Source organism: Rutidosis leptorrhynchoides, chromosome 2 (genome assembly GCF_046630445.1).
Source record: "Rutidosis leptorrhynchoides isolate AG116_Rl617_1_P2 chromosome 2, CSIRO_AGI_Rlap_v1, whole genome shotgun sequence".
Lineage (NCBI taxonomy): Eukaryota > Viridiplantae > Streptophyta > Magnoliopsida > Asterales > Asteraceae > Rutidosis > Rutidosis leptorrhynchoides.
Window position 1 is genome coordinate 488,959,253 of NC_092334.1, and position 9,270 is coordinate 488,968,522.

The following is a 9,270-nucleotide window of genomic DNA, read 5'->3' on the forward strand; positions in this document are numbered from 1 at the left end:
ATGGGTTTCCCAATGTGATATCCCCCATCTTTCAAACGAAAGTCTCTTATAAACCAAGACATTCTTGGAACGTTCTTCGAATGTCTTACAAACTGATCTCGCCTTAAATAGTTGTGCCGAAGAATTCTGGCCGACTCTAGACAAGATTTCATCAATCATGTCTCCGGGTAGGTCTCTTAAAATATTGGGTTGTCTATCCATTTTGTGTTTTTAAACTGTAAAATAGACAAGAGTTAGATTCATAAAAAAAATACTTATTAATACAAGCAATTTTTACATATATCATAAAGCATAAGAACATTATATTACATATATTACACCACACGAATACAACTATCTTATTCCGACTCGCTCGTTTCTTCTTCTTCGGTTTTGGTTCGTTTTGCCAAGTTTCTAGGGATATATGATGTTCCCCTAATACGAGCCGTCGTTGTCCACATTGGTTTAGAAAAACCTGGTGGTTTAGAGGTTCCCGGGTCATTGTTACAACTTAAGGACTTCGGGGGTTGATGATACATATAAAGTTCATCGGGGTTGGAATTAGATTTCTCTATTTTTATGCCCTTTCCCTTATTATTTTCTTTTGCCTTTTTAAATTCAGTTGGGGTAATTTCTATAACATCATCGGAATTCTCGTCGGAATCCGATTCATCGGAGAATTGGTAATCCTCCCAATATTTTGCTTCCTTGGCGGAAACACCATTGACCATAATTAACTTTGGTCGGTTGGTTGAGGATTTTCTTTTACTTAACCGTTTTATTATTTCCCCCACCGGTTCTATTTCTTCATCCGGTTCCGATTCTTCTTCCGGTTCCGATTCTTCTTCCGGTTCCGACTCTTCTTCCGGTTCCTCTTCGGGAACTTGTGAATCAGTCCACAAATCATTCCAATTTACATTTGACTCTTCATTATTATTAGGTGAGTCAATGGGACTTGTTCTAGAGGTAGACATCTATCACATAATATCAAACGCGTTAAGAGATTAATATATCACATAATATTCACATGTTAAAAATATATAGTTTCCAACAAAATTTGTTAAGCAATCATTTTTCAAGTAAACACGGTCGAAGTCCAGACTCACTAATGCATCCTAACAAACTCGATAAGACACACTAATGCAAAATTCTGGTTCTCTAAGACCAACGCTCTGATACCAACTGAAATAAATATATATGATATCGTTTTAACTGATGACGTGGTTATGATTGATTTTCGGAATTCACGAGATTTAAAGAAAATCTTTCGTAATAAGATTTGGTTCTTCGGCGATTTAGGAAACAGGATCTCCTTTGATTTAATGCGGCAAATCTGTTGTGATTTCTTTGTCGGATATTTCACTTATAAAAACTACCCCCTTCGTTTTCCTTCTTCCCGTCCTTGAGTCAAGCGAGCAATGGTCCGAAATTTGTAGGTATGAGATTTGGAATGAACATAGCTAATGCTCTAAGATAGAAAGGGTATTGGTACGATTTTGATTTGTTAATTTACCAGAATACCCTGGAAAAATAGAACTATCAAGACGATATGTTCCTAATACGTTTGGGAATTGGATAGAATGTAAGAGCCGTGTAACATGGCACATGATGACGGTACTGTGAATCATCTTGCTTCATTAGAAACTTAACATGATTTACTGTAATATAATGAAGTTGATCAAGTTTCATTATATTATAATAATTCATGCATCAGTTCCCAACACTGCTTCAGAACATTCCTATTTTAAACCTGAAGGTTTCAAAATTTAGAAATTAACACAGTTTCTTTTATGTTGTAACGCAGATTTTGCAGAGAGATGAATGTTCTCAAATAAGAATAGTTGTGTGAATATTTCGAGAAATATGGAGAATACTCATAACGGAGGATATGAAGATATCTTATAATATTTACGATAAGATGATGATGATGAATATCATCTGGAAAGATTTAGAATAAGGAGTAACCCCATATGTTTAATCCTAATTTTTCTTTATGATTCCTCGTAGTTGTAGACTTGTAGGTTCATAGATAAAGTTTCGGACTTTCGGTTATAGTGACACTATCTATAGGATGTTCAGAAGGAGTAACCAAGGATTATTTGTACAACAACAACAATACTCAATCTCGCACATACGAGGTATGTGGTGGTGAGATGTAGACAATTCTTCATCTATCTTTAAATAAAGAGATGTTATTTTACCACCCAGAGTAGAACAATCCCAGAGTAGGGAAAGTCTTCTATCTCCCTATTCGGCGGATAAAGAGATTGCTTCTAAGAGGACCTCCGGATAAAGAGGATCTCAGGATAAAGAGGATCTCCGGATAAAGAGATTATTTGCACTAAATTTAAATAAAAAATATAAAATGTCTAAAATGAAAATTTCAAAAGGTCAAGGACCAAATATAGATATTTACCAATTTATCAATTAACAAATTGTAAACTTTGAAGATTACGAAATCTCCATTTGAACATCGTTACCTCAAATAACTGTTGAATTGGTGTCCATTTAACCAAGGGATAATTGGTGTCCATTTAACCAAGGGATATGACTAGTGGTAGCACCGGCTACCACTGAAATGTGCGGTGCAGTGAAAATTTTTCTGGACTGTATACTTATGATACCATTAGTGTGACACTACTGGATAGTGTGATTCCTAGATCTTCCACTGCATTTAATCCGGTTTACAGCAATCGCAAATTGCTAACAATAGTATACTTTAATTTAGAACATAAAGGTGACTTCTTTCTCTATGATCCCACTCTCGTTACTTCAGTTCGCATAATGATTTGATTGAATATTTCGCACTGTGATCAACTAGCTATATTGAAAGCGGATTTTTGCCACACATAAAAAGTTCTGTTATAAGTGGTGTGCATAGCCGGTATCCTTTATTGGATTTTAAAATCTGTGGTATTTGGAAAAGGAAACACACTGCACGACACCTGCTCGACAAAATGCCCAAATAAAAATAAAAAATTCTACTAACATTATGATTTATGATGTATTTTGCAGTGTTGGGAGTTGAATGAAGGACGAACGTTATAAAGAATGGAAAACGAAGAGGATCCGGTGAAGAAGCAACAGATTGTGGACGCTCAAGCAAGAAACATTAGTCACAAAGTTAGTTGTTTAGAGTGTGGTAATCAGTCAATTGAAGAATCTCAAGCTGATATTGCTGTTCTACTTAGAAAGGTGAGCCCTTTTTTGTATATTGTTAATTGTTATTCAACAGTTATGTGCATAGTAATTCATGAACTGTGACACATTATTGCATTCCTTATTTGGGTGGCAAAAGTTGAACTAGCTTCCGGATCATACGTAAGGGACGACGCCAGAGAAAGAATCAAACGGGTACATAGTGAAATCTAGTTATGTTTGCGTATTAAATTAGCAGGTTCATAACCAACTGAACCAATTGAACATCAATAATGGTGGTATATATTGACCCTATAGGTAGGTTTTACAGGATTCGTTCACGAACCTCTACCCGGACCACTGTCCGAATGGATGTGTTCCCGGGTATCGTCGATCGGGTTCGGGTTTCCACCCGAACGTGTGTGTTACGTGCAAATGATGAGGGTCGTTGAAATAAATGATCCACTGATACAAAAAAAATCGTCGTTAAAATTTTTTTTTACCAGGTTCATAGCTAAAAGTCTAAAATTACTATACTTTTACAGTAATGTTACACTAAATTAGAAATATATATATATATATATATATATATATATATATATATATATATATATATATATATATATATATATATATATATATATATATATATATATATATATATATATATATATATATATATATATAGGGGCATGATCAATGGGGAAGTAACCAATCGGGGGAAGCAAAAATTTTATTTTTTTTTATAGTTTTTTTTGGAATTTTTTTTCCGGCATCAAGATCACACGAAAATATGAACATTTAGAAAAGACACTTCGTGATGAATGTTATTATTTAGGCGGGAAAACGATCGAAAAAATAACATTCAAGATAATATTGTTCGTGAAGAATGTGAACGTTTTTTCCCCATGTTTTGTGAAGTAAAATTTAGCCCGATTTAGAGTTTAGGGTTTGGTGTTTTGGGTTTATTCCATAAACCCGAAACACCAAACCCTAAACCCTAAACCGTTCGTGTTAAAAACTCAATCTAAATCCTAAATCTAAACCCTAAACCCTACATTTCTAAACCCTAATATCTAAAACCTCAACATACGCTCGAAAAACACGATAATTGTTATATATTACTTCTTCGAGCGTTTTCCTGCCAAAATAAAAACATTTATCACAAAGTGTCTTTATTAAATGTTCATATTTTCATCCAATCTATAATGTTCGTGAACAAAGTTTTTTAAAAAAAGAAAAAAAAAAGTTTTTGCTTCCCCTGTTTTCCCCCGATTGGTTACTTCCCTCTTGATCCTACCAATATATATATATATATATATATATATATATATATATATATATATATATATATATATATATATATATATATATCCCTTGATAACAACAGGAGTATTGTAAAGGGGGTGAATACAATTTCTTTCAAATAACTTAATCAGTTAAAATACTTCGATATGCATTTGCGGAAAACATGAATGTATTCTTGGAAAGTGAACATAATTTATATCACCTAATCATGTATAAGCATATAACTATTACTATTATATATCCGATTTTATGTATACCGGGCACATAATGAATCATATTGTTTCGTAAATTTAGGTGAATAAAAAGGAGTTGAAGACGAAGTTGGCTGCTGAAGTGACAATGATTTAGATCAGTCATAGTGTGAAGATGCAACATAATGTTGTTAGTAGATTATGTGTGTGTAGCAAAATTTGTGTTTTCATCCTTATTAGTATCATCTAATGTTGAATTTCAATGTGTTGAGATTGTTGCGAGAGGTAAAAAAGATGTATCCTTATTAGGATCAATTATTATCTTATTATTATAAAAAATAAAAATAATTTATAATGTTATAGGGGAATCCAATCCATCCTATGTATGTTGTTTAGTGGGAGCTGGGAGTCTCTATGAGTACAACCTTAAGACCATCTTTAACCCTTCCTTCGAGCGGTATTGGTGTGTTGTTGGATGAGGGTGGGGTGCTTGATGGGTGTGCTGGTAAATAGGTAAATAATGAGGACGTGCCTGATGTGTGCGAGGTGTACTAGGAAATAGTATTAATTTTACAAGGAAATACTATTAAATACGATACAATTTTACACAAGATATTTATTTATTTATAGAATGGATATACCTAAACCTTGCTACAACACTTATAGGTAGTGTACCTAATCGTAAAGTAGTGTAGTTTTTAGTAAGTCCGGTTCGTCCACAGGGAACTCTTAAACAAGCTTAACGCTATATTTTTAACTTATAAATATAAAAATACAAAAAAATATATAAGTAGTATTATTATTATAAAAGGGGGTTTTTACCGTTTAATGACCGGTTTGTCGATTTTAAAACTTAAGTCGCAGTTAAAACCTAATGTAAAATACTAAAAATAAATACAACTTAATTTAAAGCGTAAAGTAAATAACGATAATGAAATTGCGATAAAAAATGCGATAAAATAAAATTGCGATAATTAAAGAGTACGATAATTAAAAGTGCAATTAAATATAATGACAATAAATAAAAGTGCGATAATTAAAAGTGCAATTAAATATAAAATAAAGGAAATTAAATATGAAATAAAGGAATTATGCTTATTTAAACTTCCGTAATCATGATGTTTGACGTGTTGTTTTTAGTTTATTCCCATGGGTTAATTGTCCTTTGTCCTGGATTATTCGATATGTCCATACGGATTTGTCCATAATAGTCCATCAGTCATAAATATAAAGTGCGAAAGTCTTCGTCAAATTATTCTTATTCTCGAAGTCAAATATTCCAACTAATTGGGGATTCGAATTGTAACAAGGTTTTAATACTTTGTTTAATGAATACACCAGGTTATCGACTGCGTGTAAACCAAGGTTTTACTACTTTGTTAACAATTACACCAATTACCCTTTAATGTAATCCACCCCTGTTTCAACAAGTCTATTAACTATTAATCAAGTTCCGTGTCCGGTAAAATGAACAATTATTGGTATTTATAGATATCCCGCCCACCGTACCCAGTCAAGCGTATGTGGTTATATATAAATACGTCAAATTATAAGTCTATATATTAATTTAACGAGGTATCGTTTAGTTAATATAAAACCCATTAATAGCCCATAGTCTAATTTCCACAAGTGTCGTTCTTTTATCCAAACCCCAATTATGGTCCAAAGCCCAATTACCCAAATTTAAATATTTTAGCCCAACATCATGATTACTTCGTTTTAAATAAGCATAATAATAACTTAGCTACGAGACATTAATTTAAAAATAACATTAACCATAATTTACAGTGATTAAAAATAGCGTAGCGTTACACGGACAGAATTTCGACTTACACCCTTACAACATTCGCTATCATATCCTTATTATTAGAATTTAAAATTAAAATTAAAATTAAAATTAAAATTAAAATATATATATATCTTTACGTATGAATGAGAAGAGAAAAAGATGTTGGATATTGAACCAAAACATGAGAATTTATAGCAATGTGGGCTGTCACCTACTGTCATGCGATCGCATGGCTTTTGCCTTCCAGGCCATGCGATCACATGGCCCCTTTTTCCAGCTCACAAGACTTTGTTTCTTTGCTTGCCGACGGTTTATAATAATATATATAATATATAAATAATTTTAAGAATTATTTAAATATTATATTATATTCGTGTGCATAGTTGACTTGTAATTTTTAGTCCGTTGCGTCGAGCGTTGAGAGTTGACTTTGGTCCCGGTTCTGAATTTTCGAACGTCCTTGCGTATAATTTAATATCTTGTACTTTGCGTTTTGCGTCTTGTACTCTTGTAATTTTGAGACGTTTCTTATCAATAATTGGAACCACTTTGATTGTATTTTGTAATTTTTAGCTTTTTGGTCGTTTGCGTCTTCAATTTGTCGAATCTGTCTTTTGTCTTCACCTTTTATTATTTAAACGAATATCACTGGTAAATAGAACAATTGCAACTAAAAGCTTGTCTTTCTTGAGGGATAATGCTATGAAATATATGTTCGTTTTTAGCATTATCAAATATTCCCACACTTGAGCGTTGCTTGTCCTCAAGCAATATAGTCTTGAAATAAAAATACTAGAATCACTTCTTTATTCTTCACACTTTGTACATCAGTGATTTCTATACAGCGGTATAAACAATGGTAGTAACGATGTGGTTTACAGTCCCACATGACTATAAAATTTTAGATCCTTTAAGGAAATTGGATCTTTATGAAAACATTTGATCTTTTGAAAATACAATCTAGCTTTTACCCTAGATAAGTTTTCCGGAATAACCCTTCACCGGTGTTTGCAAATTATTTTTGTGGGTTTGGTGGGTTTCAGATTTGAAAACTTTAGCTCAAAACTTGCAGTTTTGTGTCACCCACTTGCTATCCTTGTATTGGGAAAGCAACACGTTCAGTATACTTGCTCCGTATATTACCTTTCGGTAAACTACCGTCCGGTTGTAAAGGAAAGCGTTGAACAAGCAACTGTTAAGGAAATGTCCCCTGACATGCTTTTAATTATGGTCTATAACATGTCGGATGCAATTACTATCCTTGGTAGGAGCAATAGTAAAGCTCACACTATATTTTTTCGGTTTGGCACAAGATCCTGTCTTCGACCATACTATGCAACCACCGTTCTTACGGTTGACACCCGATTTGGTTCAGGTGACCTAATGAATTCCAGGTGAATTCCTAGGATTTTACGTTCAATGGTAATGAACGCATTGAAAATGGGTTTTCAGAAAACAAATCGGTTTGTAATTTTGATCAAAATATTTTCTCGTTCAAACTCGAGTTTAGATATCATCGAATTCCATGAGTTTGTAATTCTCAATCTTTAAGGTCAATATCTAGGATTGAGTAATATCAGGCTTAAAAGCTGATTTTTGATCTTTAAGGAGATTATCCTTTTCTGGGGGTCTGATTCATTAGTCTTATCAAGCTAATTTGCACGGCGTCCTCCCCATTTTACAAGACAGATCCTCTCATGGTTAGGATAAGTCTGACCACTTGGCGACCTGTTTGATGCTGAGGTCCGTGGATTTCCTGCTGATTTTAGAGATGACTTTTCTAGATTTTTCGTCAACCTACAGCTGGTCTGGACGACAACTTCATGACCTAAATCAAGAAGCGTGTTTCTTTTTCGGAAGACTTTACTTTCTTTTAATGATGGAATTGATTTATCGTGTAGATCCATCTTTCTTTTAAATGTATTACAGTAAATTGGGTAAAACTGTTTAGATTAGTCTAAAGCAAAAGTATCTTCAGTTATTTGTTACAAAAATATGTGACTTATGTTTTAAATAACTTGGCAAATTTTTCACACACTTGGCTTTTATTTTCCTTTCTTTGCCTTTTTATTGTCCTCTATTCCATTTTAAATGAATTCTAACATTTTGGTTTGTTTCTCAATTTATGTCCTTTCCGAGGTAACAATAATTTCGGTATTTAATACCTAGTTTTATCGTTCATAAATATGTATAAACATGATTTTGAATTCATTTAATTGAAAATTTTAAAATTTTTTACTAGAATTGGGTAGTCAGTATATAAGACTAGGGCTGTTCTTTATTATCAGAGAGCACTAGATTCTAATACAACTACTGCTTTACTAGTATTTTTAATGGTAACCAAGTGTATAAGATTAAAATTTTAAAAATCCGAAAGAATTTAACCCCTTCCCACACTTAAGATCTTGCAATGCCCTCATTTGCAAGAAATCAGTAACAATTTAAATTATTGAGGGTGATTAGCGTAGAAAAATTATTAAATTTTACCAAGGTTTCCAAACATATTGGCATTTGTTTGTTGAATGATAAATGGTGCACATCATTTGTTCATTCCGTCTTGTTGTTACATCATATTTGTTTTTCGTTTTGTCGTCAAAAGTACTAGCTTTTGCTGAACTTAATGCCAGTCTTTGAAAATGCGTTGTTTTACCCTGTTGTGTACAATTGACAATATACATACATACAAATATAAACAAGCATTGTAATTTGAAATGAGACTTAAAATCCAACTTTCAAATCAAATATGAAATATTAGTACTAAATAATAAAAATATTAAATAATACATTAATGTATCAAAATATAATGTGTTTAAACATAAATAAACAGAAATAATAAAAATAAAAGTCATAAAAATTACCAACAGG

At 32.6% G+C, this 9,270-nt stretch overlaps 1 long non-coding RNA gene across 1 annotated transcript; it reads left to right on the plus strand.

Moving 5' to 3' along the window:
* The first annotated feature begins 2,474 nt into the window (after positions 1-2,474).
* On the plus strand, positions 2,475-4,895 carry LOC139892680 (uncharacterized). Its single transcript, XR_011774190.1, has 4 exons — positions 2,475-2,716; positions 2,995-3,174; positions 3,278-3,333; positions 4,720-4,895. It is a non-coding gene; the product is annotated as an uncharacterized lncRNA (long non-coding RNA).
* Positions 4,896-9,270: the final 4,375 nt, after the last annotated feature.